The sequence below is a fragment of the Macrotis lagotis genome, chromosome 3 (genome assembly GCF_037893015.1).
Source record: "Macrotis lagotis isolate mMagLag1 chromosome 3, bilby.v1.9.chrom.fasta, whole genome shotgun sequence".
NCBI classification, from domain to species: Eukaryota; Metazoa; Chordata; class Mammalia; order Peramelemorphia; family Peramelidae; genus Macrotis; species Macrotis lagotis.
The window spans coordinates 256,983,356-256,996,701 of record NC_133660.1 but is presented as its reverse complement, the minus strand read 5'-3'; the positions used below and the strand labels follow the sequence as shown (position 1 = coordinate 256,996,701).

Below are 13,346 nucleotides of genomic sequence, written 5' to 3'. Positions count from 1 at the left end.
TAGCAAATTCAGGATTCAAACATAGCATCCTGATATCAAATAGGAGATTTTTATTGTGAATTAGGACCAAAAGGTCCTAGACATGAAGAATTTTAAGAGAAGAGAATAATTAAGTCATCAGTCATAATTTTGATAAGGAAAATTATTTGCTCTAAATGTCAACTGACATTTTAAAAAATGAATTAATGTATCATGAGGATCTCTTGAGTCCTGTTGTAACATATCCTTCATCAGAGAATCTCACTAGTTTATAGCTAATTTAGTTTTGCCATAGTTATTAATACAGTTATGGGTGACAAAACTGATGGTTAAGCATATTGTTTGGTAGCTTGCTAAAAATGATATAGAGAGGATCCTGTCTTAGGCGCTCTCTGATAAAACTGATAAACTAAGGACTCTAACTAAACTTTCGAGAGACAGAACCCACAAAGGGACCCAGCGAGGCAGTTCTACTCAAGGTAACCTGGAAAAGAGCAGAAAGGCTCTGCTCCCCCGGGGTCAGAGGGGCAGCCCGCTGCAGGGGTGGCCTGCCAGAGCGAAAGAACTTCAGCCTCCCAGAAGCAGCCCCAGGGCACTGGGAGCCCCAGCTCACAGCAGCAGGGGAGTCTCCTGAGCTACACCCTGGGGAGCACTGGGCACAAAGTGGGGGAACAGCGGGGGACCTCTGCCAGAGCAAGCACATGGAGCCCAGCCCTCAGGGCAAGCAGCCAGCAGCTTGGTCTTTCAGCAGCCCAGATCTGGAAACAGAAGCAGGCGGAGCCCATAAGCAGGAGCCCCCAGGGCATGAGCCCATTGAACCTAGGGAGGAGAGTGAAGAGAGACTGCCCTGCAGAGCTCTGTCCTCTGCCCCTGGAACAGGACTCTGGGGCTCTGACCACATTCAGATCCTGATCACAGTCTAAGGCCCCCCCATAGAACAGCAGGGCCCCCCCCCCACCTCAGCCCCGTGGCAGAGGGGGGAGCTTATGGTCATTCACAGACCAGGAGGGAGGACAGAGCCTCACACACTGAGACCCTTGTGGGAGTGTCCCAAAAGCTCAGGAAGCACCCCCAAACCAGGCCCAGGCTGGGAAAATGAGCAAGCAGAGAAATAAGAGGAACACCATTGAGGAATATTTTGCAAATGAGTCCAAGAAGGATCAAAATACTCAGTCTGAAGATGAGGAAGCACAAGCTCCTGCATCTAAAGACTCCAAGAAAAACAGAAATTGGACTCAGGCTATGACAGAGCTCAAAAAAGACTTTGAAAATCAAATGAGGGAGTTAGAAGAAAAACTGGGAAAAGAAAGGAGAGAGATGCAGGAAAAACATGAAAATGAAGTCAGCAGCTTAGTCAAGGAAATCCAAAAAAGTGCTGAAGAAAATAGCATGCTAAAAACCAGCTTAGGTCAAATGGATAAAACAGTTCAGAAAGTTATTGAGGAGAAGAATGCTTTAAAAAGCAAAAGTGGCCTGATGGAAAAAGAGATAAGAAAACTCTCTGAGGAGAACAAATCCTTCAGACAAAGAATAGAATTCAGGGAGATTGATGAATTTACCAGAAATCAGGAATCAATACTTCAAAACCCAAAAAATGAAAAATTAGAAGAAAATGTGAAATATCTCATTGAAAAAACAACTGATATGGAAAACAGACTTAGGAAAGATAATTTAAAAATTATTGGAATATCTGAAAGTCATTATCAGGAAAAGAGCCTTGACATCATTTTCAAAGAATTACTACAGGGAAAATTGCCCTGATATTTTAGAAGCAGAGGGCAAAATAGAAATGGAGAGAATCCACCGATCCCCCCGAGAAAGAGATCCCCCAAAAAACCAACCCCTAGGAATATTATAGCCAAGTTCCAGAACTCCCAAGTCAGAGAGAAAATGATTACAAGCAGCCAGAAGGACACAGTTCAAATATCGTGGAGCTGCAGTCAGGATCACACAGGACTTAGCAGCAACTACATTGGAAGCTCGTAGGGCTTGGAATATGATATACTGGAAGGCAAAAGAGCTTAGAATGCAGCCCAGAATGAACTACCCAGCAAGGCTGAATGTCCTCTTCCAGGGAAAAAGATGGACTTTCAATGAAAAAGGGGAATTTCAAATGTACCTTTTGGAATGGCCAGAGCTGAACAGAAGTTTTGATCTTCAAATACAGGACTTGGGTGAAGCATGGAGATTGGAGGAGAGGGGGAAAATATGAGGGACTTAATGATGATGAACTGTATGTATTCCTGCATAGAAAAATGACACTGATAATACTCCTATGAACCTTCTTAGTTAATAGAGCAGGTAGAGGGAGCTTTTATAGTTGAAGCACAGGAGAAAGCTGAACTGGAAGATAAAATATGGTGTAAAAATGGAGTCAATAGAAAAAAAGGAAGATGGAATGGGAGAAAGAAAAAGGAGGGGGGGAATAGGCCAAGATATTTCATATAATAAGATTTTTCTTTATTACAATGAGCTATTGCAATGATATGGAAGGGGGGAGGCAAGGGGGAATGAGGGGAACCTTTGCTCTCACCAGAGGTGGCTAGGAGAGGAAACAGCAAGTATACTCAATGGGGTATAGGCATCTGGAGTAAGAAGGAGGGGGGAGCAGGGAGAAGGGGTTGGGATGTGAATTAAGGAGGAGAGGATGGACCATGGGGGGAGAGTGGCCAGATATAACACATTTTCTTTTTTACTTCTTGCAAGGGGCTGGGATTGGAAGGCCTGCCCAGGACCATAAGGCCAGGTGGATTCTGGGCCTAAGAGGTGGTATGGGGGCTCAGGCCTCTTGGTCCCAGGACCAGGGATCTGTCTGCTGTGCCACTCAGCGACCCTACAGCAGATTCAGAATGAAAGGAGAGAGAAAATAGAGTACATGGTAGTGGAGAAATAAGAAAGGAGGGAGTTATGATCAGCAATGGCAACGCTGGAAAAATATGGAAGTAACTTTTGCGATGGACTTATCATAAAGAATATGATCCACCCGTGACAGAGTTGTTGGTGTTGGAACAAAGACTGAAGCACATTTTTTATTATTATTATTATTTGGGGGGAGGGTGTAGGGCAAATGGGGCTGGGTGGCCTGCCTAGAGACGCATAGCAGGGTGATCGTTGGTTGTCTGAGGCCGGATTTGGACCCGGGTGTTCCTGGCTCAAGGGCCAATGCTCTGTCTGCCACCCAGCCACCCAGCCACCCCTACTATTATTACTATTTTATTTTATTTTGGGTCTTTTTTTCCCCTTCTTTTTGGTTTTTGCAGGGCAGTGGGGATCGGGTGGCTTGCATGTCACATGGCTGGGTGATTGTTGGGTCTATGGGGCTGGATGTGGGCTCTGGTGCTCGTGGCTCCAGGGCTGGTGCTTGGTCCATTGTGCCACCTGGCTATACCTACAATTATTAGTATTATTTTTTCTTAATTTTAATTTTTTTCTCTCCCCTTTATCGCTCAAGCAAGTCTATATTTATGGGGGGAGGGGGTATTTCGTTTACTCTTAAACAAGAATATTTTATTAATGTAAAAAAATTTGTACAAAATGAGAATAAAAAAAGAAAAAAACATTAATTCTCCATTGGGAAATGGTCAAAGGACAGTTTTCAGAAAAAAAGAAATAAAAGGTATTAATGATCATAAAAAAATAAAAATGATATAGAATCTCACTTGTAAATTCAAATATAGAAATAAAATGGTCAAAGGACAGTTTTCAGAAAAAAAGAAATAAAAGGTATTAATGATCATAAAAAAATAAAAATGATATAGAATCTCACTTGTAAATTCAAATATAGAAATAAAATGTTAGCTCTAATTCTCAAAGACTCTCTAATAGGAAAAAATACAGGACCTATCTCCCCATTATTTCTTTGTAGAAAGCAAAAATTCAAGCAACACATAGTCATTGTAAAGTCCCTAAACTCTTAGACACTGATAGAAACACAATCATGACCCATGACTTCAGAATTGGTTCAGTAAAGTATATTTTGGAGGAAGAGGCACCCAAGATGAAAACACTGCTCATGTAGTTTAGAAACACTGTCACTGATTGAAAATGAGGAAGAATTAGAAAGAAAGGGGTTAGTGACTCTGAGTTAGGTGGAACCACTTTAAGTGGATTAAGGAGCATCAAGTATTTTTATAACCTTTGATTTGGCCAAGTTTTTATAACCTTTGATTTGTGCCCTCTATAGCATGTACTTTTAGGCACCTGACAGTTCATAGGTTTGCTTCAGAATAGTAATTCACATATTCCTGTGCTCAAGATTTATTCAAAGTCAGGTGACTTGAATCCCAATTGTTTTTTAACTTTTTTGTGAACCTTAATTTAATTTTCTGTGAACCAGCTTCTTCTTCTTCCTCTTCTTTTTCTTCTTCTTCCTCTTCCTCTTCTTCTTCTTGTTCCTCTTCTCCTTTTCTTTCTTTCTTCCTTTCTTTCTTCCTTCCTTCCTTCCTTCCTTTTTTTCTTTCTCTTCCTCCTTCTCCTCCTTCTTTATCTTCAAAGCTGAAATTTGGCATTTTTTTTTCAAAAACTTTTCCCCTGTAATTCTCTTCTTTGATAATGCATAAAATTGATTCGCTGGTGCAAAAGTTCTAGCATGAAACAGAAAGACTCATATTTCAACACACCACCTCCCTGATTTTCTTTCTGTGTATCATGAGATCAAGGTGAACTATCCTCCCTCCAGACTGACTCGATAAACTGTTAACTTCAGAATTAATCATTTCTAGCCTTTTTTTTTCTCTCCACCATCATAAAAGGGCTTCCTGAAGCATAGCTGTTTGGGCATGGAAGGAATCCAGTTAGCTTCATTTGGAGTTAAAAGAAGGCCAACTTGTCTGAGGTGGAATGATAACTGTGTGCCAGATTTGGATATAGTTCTCCTTGGAATGAGAGTTAGAAGCAGGGCTGCCAACAGTGTTTTAATTGCAATTATGGTAAAACATTTCTCAAATAGAATCCCATCTCAACCTATGTGGCATATATGTAAGAAGTCTGTGTGAGGGATGGCTAGGTTGCACAGTGGGTAGAACACTGGCTCTGGAGTCAGGAGTACCTGAGTTCAAATCCAGCCTCAGATACTTAATAGTTACCTAGCTGTGTGGCCTTGGGCAAGCCACTTAACCCCATTGCCTTGCAAAAAAAACAAAACTTGGAAAAAAAAAAGTCTGAGTGAAAAAGTGGCCTCTGGGTGGAGTAAAAGAGAATAGGACTAGAGATGAGTAGACTTGGGCTCTAGAGTGGTTCTGTCACCAATTAGTTGTGTGACCTTGGGGGGAAAAATCACTTAAATCTCTTTGAACTTAAGAACTGTCACATAAGAATAATACTGTCTCAGAAGGTGTTAGATTATTTTTCCAGAGAATTAGACTATTGTGTGACAGCTTAGTTTTATCCTCCTGAAATGGGCTGTTGTTATACTAAATAAGAAAGGAGACTTACTAAACAGGGCTGCTATTTAAGATAATAGAGGTAAAAAGCATTTTAAAAATGCTTTAAAATTTTAAATACAAGGTTCCCTTCAGACTATGGCATTCCAAAATTCTCTTAGCAAATGCTGTGAAAAAGGCAATACCTTATTTTGTTATACTTCCCTTTATTGTATTTTGCAGATAATGAAGTTTTGTTTTGTTTTTGTCTTTATAAATTGAAGGTTTGTGGTAGGCAAGTCTGTCAGCACCATCTTTATGATATCACATGCTCATATTGTGTCTCTGTTTACATTTTAGTAATCCTAGTAATATTTCAGTTTTTTCATTATTATACCATCAGTTATGGTGATCTATGATCAGTGATTTTGGGGGTTTCTATTGTAATTGTTTTGGAGACCCTTGAACCATAGCCTTATAAGATGGCCAATTTAAACAATAAATGTTGTGTGTATTCTGACTGTTCTACCCACTAGTCTTTCCCCTTCTTTCCTCTCTCCTTAGGCTTCCCTATTCCCTGAGGTACAAATATTGAAATTAGGCCAATTGATAACCCTACAATGATCTCTCAGTGTTCAAATGAAAGCAAAAGTCAATCAAGATGTGGCAAGTTTCACAATTTTCAGCAACCACCACCCTGATTAATCAGCAACCAACGACAACGAGGCAAGGACTTTTCATTAGCAAAAAGATTATAACTCACTGAAGGCTCAGGTAATGGTTACCATTTTTTAGCAAGAAAGTATTTTTTAATTAAGGTATGTGCATATTTTTAAGACATAATACTATTGCATGTTTAGATTATAGGATAGTTTAAGCATGACTTTTATATGCACTGGGAAATTTAAAAAAACCCACTTTATTGCCTTATTTACTTTATTGCAGCTATCTAGAATGGAACTCTTCCATATCTCTAAGGTATATCTCTATTAGATGCTAAAAGAAGAAAATTATTTGCCTTTGAAGAGTTGATGCTTTGCTGAGGAGAGTAAACTACTTAATTCAAACATTAAGAGAACCAAAAAAAAGAGAGAAGTTTAGGAAAAATATACCAAAATGAGGAACATTTTCAAATAAAAATAACTTTTTCAAAAATGCTAAAAAATTCTGCTTTTGAACTAATGAAGCATTTATCTGAATAAGTTCTTTCTATTTGCATACCCAGCAATTAAGGGAGCTGGGGATATATATAGACAGTTTTAGCTTCAAGTCAGGTAGAAAGTCCCATGGTTCCCCAGGTGTCACAGCAAAGTGATGGCCAGGCTTCTTCTTTTTCTTTCAGTAGCTGCTTCCCATGATGATAACTGCCTATCTCTTCATGATATATTGGTATTTATTTTGTGAAGAGTTGTTCCATCTATTATAGCAGAGACTCAGTCTCACAAAGAAGTTAAAAACAATTTACAATATCAACAAATTGGAGAGAACAATTTTCAAAACATTACCTAAGACCCCAAATATCACATGCCAACTCTATTTGTGCCATATGTAATCTACTTAGTATTATATATATATATATATGTACACACACATATACACACACATACACACATACACACACACACACACACATATACATATATATATATATATATATATATATATATATATATATATACACAATATCTGTGTGTCTGTATGTAACTTGGAAACTAATCATCATAATGACTAGCCACAATTCTTGAGAACTCTTTATAAACTATTTTATCCAGACAGATATTTGGTCCAGTGGCCAGATATGAATCAGGACAATTGGAGATGGCCGTGATGTAAGAGGCAATCCCAGTTAAGTGACTTGCCCAAGGTCAAACAACTAGTAAATGTCTGGGGCTGGATTTGAGCTCCTTGTCCTCCTGACTCCAAGGCCTATCTATCTGTCTATCTATCATCTATCATCTATTATCTATCAATCTATCTATCATCTATCTATCTATGTATCTATCTATCTATCTATCTATCTATCTATCTATCTATCTATCTTTCCTTATTAATATTTTGAGGAAAAGGTTACCTAGAGTTTGGCTTTAATAAAAGACAGGGTAACAATCACATGTTTGTTTGTTCATTAAGCCTTTGAACAATCAATCATGCATGATAGGAAGCTCAGAATTGAACTCACAGAGGTTTTTTTGGGTTAACATTTATACCTTGGTAGAATCAGAAGGTAGGGTCTTCAGTTGGTGGGGATTTTCAGTATTTGTCCAACAAGGGAGTTTCCTGATGCATTTGAATCCTTCTAGGGCACAAGGATCTTTATCAATAATCTCATTACCTTCAGAAAAGGCCTGTCCCTGACTCTAGACCTTGATGCTCTATCACAGGGATGTCCAACCTTACTTTAAAGTTTTTATTGAAATAATAAACAATATATTTTTATTTGCCCTTTTAGTGAGAGCTCTGTGGTAGCTTGGCTTCTTTTACTAAAGCGTTTTAGTAAACCCACAGGTGGCCTGCTCTATCAGACATGCTAAATGATCTTGAAAGCAATGCCTCCTTTCAAACCAGAAAAGTTATCTGTACCTTTACAAATGATAATTTGTTTAAGAGAAGACTCTCTAAAGACAGTCTCACCTTTTCTAATTTAATCTGATTTATGCAAAAGTTGAATTTCTAGCCACCTGTGTCATAGAAATATAGCATCATATATATACTCAAAATTCATTGTTCACAATTTATTTGATTAATTGACTCATTTATTTGTTTATTATTCTTATTACTACTACTTCCACTACTATTAGTACTATTACTAGTACCAGCACTACTACCATTACTATTACTACAACTATTACTTCTGCTTCTCCTGCTGCTACTACTATTACTATTGCTCCTACCACTATAGTTACTGCTGTTGCTAGATGGTTCAGTGGGTAGAGCACTGGCCTTGGAGTCAGGAGGACAAGGAGCTCAAATCCAGCCCCAGACATTTACTAGTTGTGTGACCTTGGGCAAGTCACTTAACTGGGATTGCCTCTTACATCAGGGCCATCTCCAATTGTCCTGATTCATATCTGTCCACTGGACCAAATGACTCTGGAGGAGAAAGTGAGCCTGGTGACTTAGCACAGCACCTCCCCCCCACTCAAATCCAGTTCATGTGCTTGTCATGGCATCACTTCCGTGATGTCATGGTCCCTTCTACATTATACATCTCCTAATTTCCTCCTCAGATGGCTTATTGTAGTATAATGATGATTAGCTTCTCAAAGGTTCTGTCTGTGAATTCAAATCATAGCTTGAATAAACTTCAAGTCCAAGAATTGCGAAAGACCATTTGTCTAGTGTCTGAGGACCAGTCTACCCAATTTAGAATAGGTTCAGTGCTGGTCTAGCCATGAGGTGATCTTGGCCACAGATGAATACCATCTGTAGAGGCAAAGAAACTACCAAGTATGATGTACATGGATGAAATTGCAGATTTAAAAATATTGATATACTAAATCCTTAATTCCTTGAAAATTTATTGATTGATACCTCCCTTTAATACATGAATAGTATCTTATGCAAAGAAGATGCTATGAAAATATTTGTGGAATGAATTGAAAAACTAAATTGTTCTGAAAAACTCATAGAAGAGATGAGACTTAACCAAGCGAAAGGAAAAAGGCCAACAGGGTATTCTAGGCAAAGGGAACAAAGGGCAAAAACTTTGCCCGGGGCATCTAGGTGGCACAGTGAATAGAGCACCAGCCCTGGAGTCAGGAGGACCTGAGCTCAAATCTGGCCTCAGATACAATAATTACCTGTGTGTCCTTGGGCAAGTCACTTAACCCCATTGCCTTGTTAAAAATACCCCCCCCCCCCCAACCCAAAAACTTTGCCTTTGGCTTGGACTCAGAAGGGAGGATCCTGATTTAACTGTTGTCTTGGAGTGGTGGGATGAATTCAAAATATGGAGGTCCTTGAAGCTAGGGAGAATGCCCTTGCCATGATAGACAACAGTCAACTTTAAGCTCTTTTCCAGGAGAATGAGAAAGTGAAGGCAGCATTCTGATAATTTAGGTATCAGTAGTTGAAAAGGGGAGTGAGGGCTAGATGCAGCAAAACATGTCAGAGGAAAACTGATAAAATAAAGACTGAAGGAAGATTTGCTATAACTTCTTAATTACGAGGACCAAGATAAGTCGGAATTCCAAGTATTGGTATTAGATGAACCATGCTTCCAACAACAGAGACTATAGGTAATTCTGTAGTTGGCAGGCATAGTCACTGTTAGATAGTGGTGTTAATTGGGGCTGGTTCTTATATTTTTATCTTTATAAAACCTACGTTCAGGCTTTATTGCTGTTATTTTCATATTTATGTTGTCTTCATAATGTTCCAACAGGCTGACAATACTTTGTAACTTTAATTCATGTACCAAGGAACCTTGAAGATTTAATGCTTCAACTAATATCAAGACATTTAGGAATGGAGTAATAAAAGCAATCTATGACCTTGATAGGATTTATAATACACTTAAATCTTGCATCTAGTCTTACCAGATGTTACTAGATAAAGCTATTGTGATATTCAAGTACAATTTATGAAAAATACAAAATCCAAAGGCTGCCTAGTGGAAGGAGCACTGAATCAGATCTCAGTAATGAACTAGCCATGCAAGGTCCGTAATCTCTGCAGACAAGTATTCTAATCTGTGAGAGGCCAGGACTTCATAATTCCTAAGGTCCTTCTTGTTCTACTGTTTTGTGATTCTTTTTCAAATAGTCAAGGATTTTATGCTTAACTTTCAGTCTTTACTCAGTAACAGCTTCCTACTAGAAACCTTTAAAGTGTTTGGCCGGTGTATTAACTACAGGATGTCTCTAAAGCCCTGAAGTTAAACATTTTTAGTTGTCCACAGTTTAAATCATATCTATCCTATTATCTATTTTTACCCCAAAGCCCTAGAACTTTTTGTTTTTAAATTTTAGTTTTATATAAAGAGCCAGAAGATAGTGTTTATAATAAGACTTACCTTTTATTTGTTGAGTTGTTTCTGTTATGTCTGACTCTTCATGACCCCATTTGTGGGTTTTCTTAGCAAGGGAATTGTGGTGGTTTATTATTTTCTTCTCCAGTTCACTTTATAGATGAGGAATTTGAGACAAACAGGGTTAGGGACTGGTAAGTGTCTGAGGCCAGATTTGAACTCAGGAACGTGAATCTTGCTAATTCCAGGCCCAGTGTTCTACCCACTTTGCTGTCTAGCTGCCCAAGAAAATGAAGCTGTAATATTTTTTTAACAGCAGTCTCAAAGCCCTTTGAGATGGGATTCTTTCCTCATTGGTAGAGGAGAGTACCCTGCTTTGTGTAAAAGACAAAAATTGCAACCCCTAGACTAATGGTATTTAAGGTAGCAGAGAGATATAATTCTAGGATGTTACCAGCAACCCCCCCCAATCCTTCCCTTTCCCCCCATCCCAGGAGAGCAGAGCTTCAACCTCTGGAACCAACTTCTTAATTGTCCACCTTTGAAATAATTAAAGTCTCCCTTGGAGAAGGTTCAGGAGAGAAGAGTTTAAAGATGTCCATTTTGCCTCTTTTCAAGCCACACAATGATAGCCCCATGCTATATGTTGGGGACAATCCCTTGTAATATATACCACCTTGACACATGCAGGAGGTCTGTCTATAGGAATATAATTTCTGGTCACTTGTCTTTGCAAGAAATTGTGGTTTTTAACACTAGGGTTACATTTGTATGGCAACCCTTCTTTGAATCTAAAGAAGACTTTGTAGAACTAAACAATCTAGAACCTTGAGGATTTAGAAAACATTTAGAGAGTAAAGAAATTGTACTTATTACCCAGTCATCTACCAACTTTTCCATTGCTTGTTCCTTCTCTGAACCCATTGGATTGAAAAGGGATGAGAGGAAATAGCAGTTTTCATTCAAATGAATGTGGAATCATTTTTTTAAATCAGTAATTCATTTGAAACCATACTCAGGTCTCTTTTGTACTTAATGGCCATGGCAATGCTTCATACTCTCCTCTCTCCTGTTTAATTAGTAAAAAAAAAAGAGTAGTCTATACTGACTTCTACTTCCTCAGTACTCTTTCTCCTCATCCTGTGCCCTTTGATTTCAACCCCATTTTTCTACTTGAAAATCTTTTCTCATTTGATAAAGATTCCATTGATTGCTTTATTACTAAGCTGAAGTCCTTTCCTCACTTCTCATCTGCCATGATGTTTCTGCATCTTTGATACTGAACCACCTCCATCCTCTTGTGGTTTCTGTGATGTTCTCTCCTGGGAACATCCTTCCTGTCTCCCTAATGGCTTTTTTTCAATCACTTACTGGCCCACAGTCTACCTCTTAAATCCCTGAGTATTGCAACCCAAAAGACTGTATTGAGTCCTATTTCATATTTTCTCTTAGTGATTTCCTCAACTCCCTTGGGTTCAATTATCTCTTCCATACAGATGACTCTGGAATGTTTATATCAGCCTTAATCTATCTTTTGTCCAGACCAGTGATTTTTCTCAGGCAAAGAATTCATGGTATGGATCATAGGCTTACAGATTTAGAGCAGGAGGGGATTGAAAGACCATCGAGTCCAGCCTTTTCATTTTACAATTAAAGAGACCAAACATGAGAGAGATTATGGGACTTGTCTGGGCCATACAATTAGTAAATGTCTGACAGGATTGGAATTTAAGTGTTCTTGTTTCCATTTTGATTCCAGAGCTCCATTCTCAGGGTCACATAGCTGCCTCTAAATTCTTCCACCTGATGAACATGGGCTTCTCCACTCTCCTGTCTGGTTTTAGAGAATTGACAAGCATTGAGATGTTAAGTGCCTTGTCTCGTGTCAGAAACGAGATTTGAGTCTTCCTGAGCCCATAATCTACCATCTATGGACTCAGTTACATTATTTCTGGAATTCTAGTCCTACCTCGTAATAATGATCACTAAACTTTGTAAAGTGCTTGATATGGATTGTTTTACTTGCTTCCCATCACAACTCTGAATAATTATACATAATAATACTCAGCTCTGTGAGCATTAGTATCTTTATTTTACAAGTGAGGATGAGGATTAGAGAAGCAAAAATACTTGTCTATAGCAATATATATATATATATATATATATATATGTATATATCCCTTACATGTCATGTTTTATAAGATGCAGAATTTAAACCTCAATTCTCTTCTGAATATGATGCTATTTCCACTCTTCCATGTTGCCTCTTCAGTTGCTTGCTTGACATCTGCTCTCAGAAATCCTCAAAGTTCTCCAAAGATGTCTTTTCCAGGTCTCCTTAATGCTAGTTCCTTCCCTGGGAGATTCACTTCAAGATGGCATGTAAATCTCTTGTGTGGACATAGATGTGTGCATGTTGTCTCCTCCATTAGACAGACAGCTCCTGGAGGACTGTTTCTATCTCTCTTAGTATCCCCAGCCCTTAACATAGTGTTTTTGCTTCATTTATATAGTAAAGGAGTAATAAATGTTTGCTGATTTTATCTAAATGTAACATTTTGTCAACTAAATCCATCCCTCTTTACAAATTTCCTAATTTCTCTTGAATGTCAGATTAAAAACCTGACTTTTTCCCTTTCACTCACTGTCCTTACTTCCAACTGCAACCAATTGCCAAATTCTGCCATTGTGGAATATCTCACATATAGTCTCCTTCTTTCACTAACACTGCTGCCACCCTATTTTAGGCTTTTGATATCATTTACCTGGACTATTGTAACAGGTTCCTAATTAATCTCCTTGCCTACTGTCTCTCCCCTTTTCAATATAGTCTCTAGAGAGCTCCAGAACCACCAACTCTCAGAGTTCAAATGGATCTTCAGGATCAATTTATGCAAAATAATCTTCCTAATGAGTTTGACCTTGTCACTCCTATGCTCATAAACTTTCAGTGATTTCTTAATGCCTCTAGAGGAAGCAACTCAAACTCGACCTTAGTCCTCCCCAATCTACCTCTGGTCTCATGTAGCATTCCTACA

At 38.6% G+C, this 13,346-nt stretch overlaps 1 long non-coding RNA gene across 1 annotated transcript in view; it reads left to right on the top strand.

Annotated features, from left to right (window-relative positions):
- The window catches only part of LOC141518430 (uncharacterized), a 94,644-nt gene that overhangs the window by 3,830 nt on the left and 77,468 nt on the right, over positions 1-13,346 (top strand). Inside the window, exon 2 of the long non-coding RNA XR_012477196.1 lies at positions 5,904-6,113. This is a non-coding gene — a long non-coding RNA (uncharacterized LOC141518430). The remainder of the gene's footprint in view (positions 1-5,903; positions 6,114-13,346) is intronic.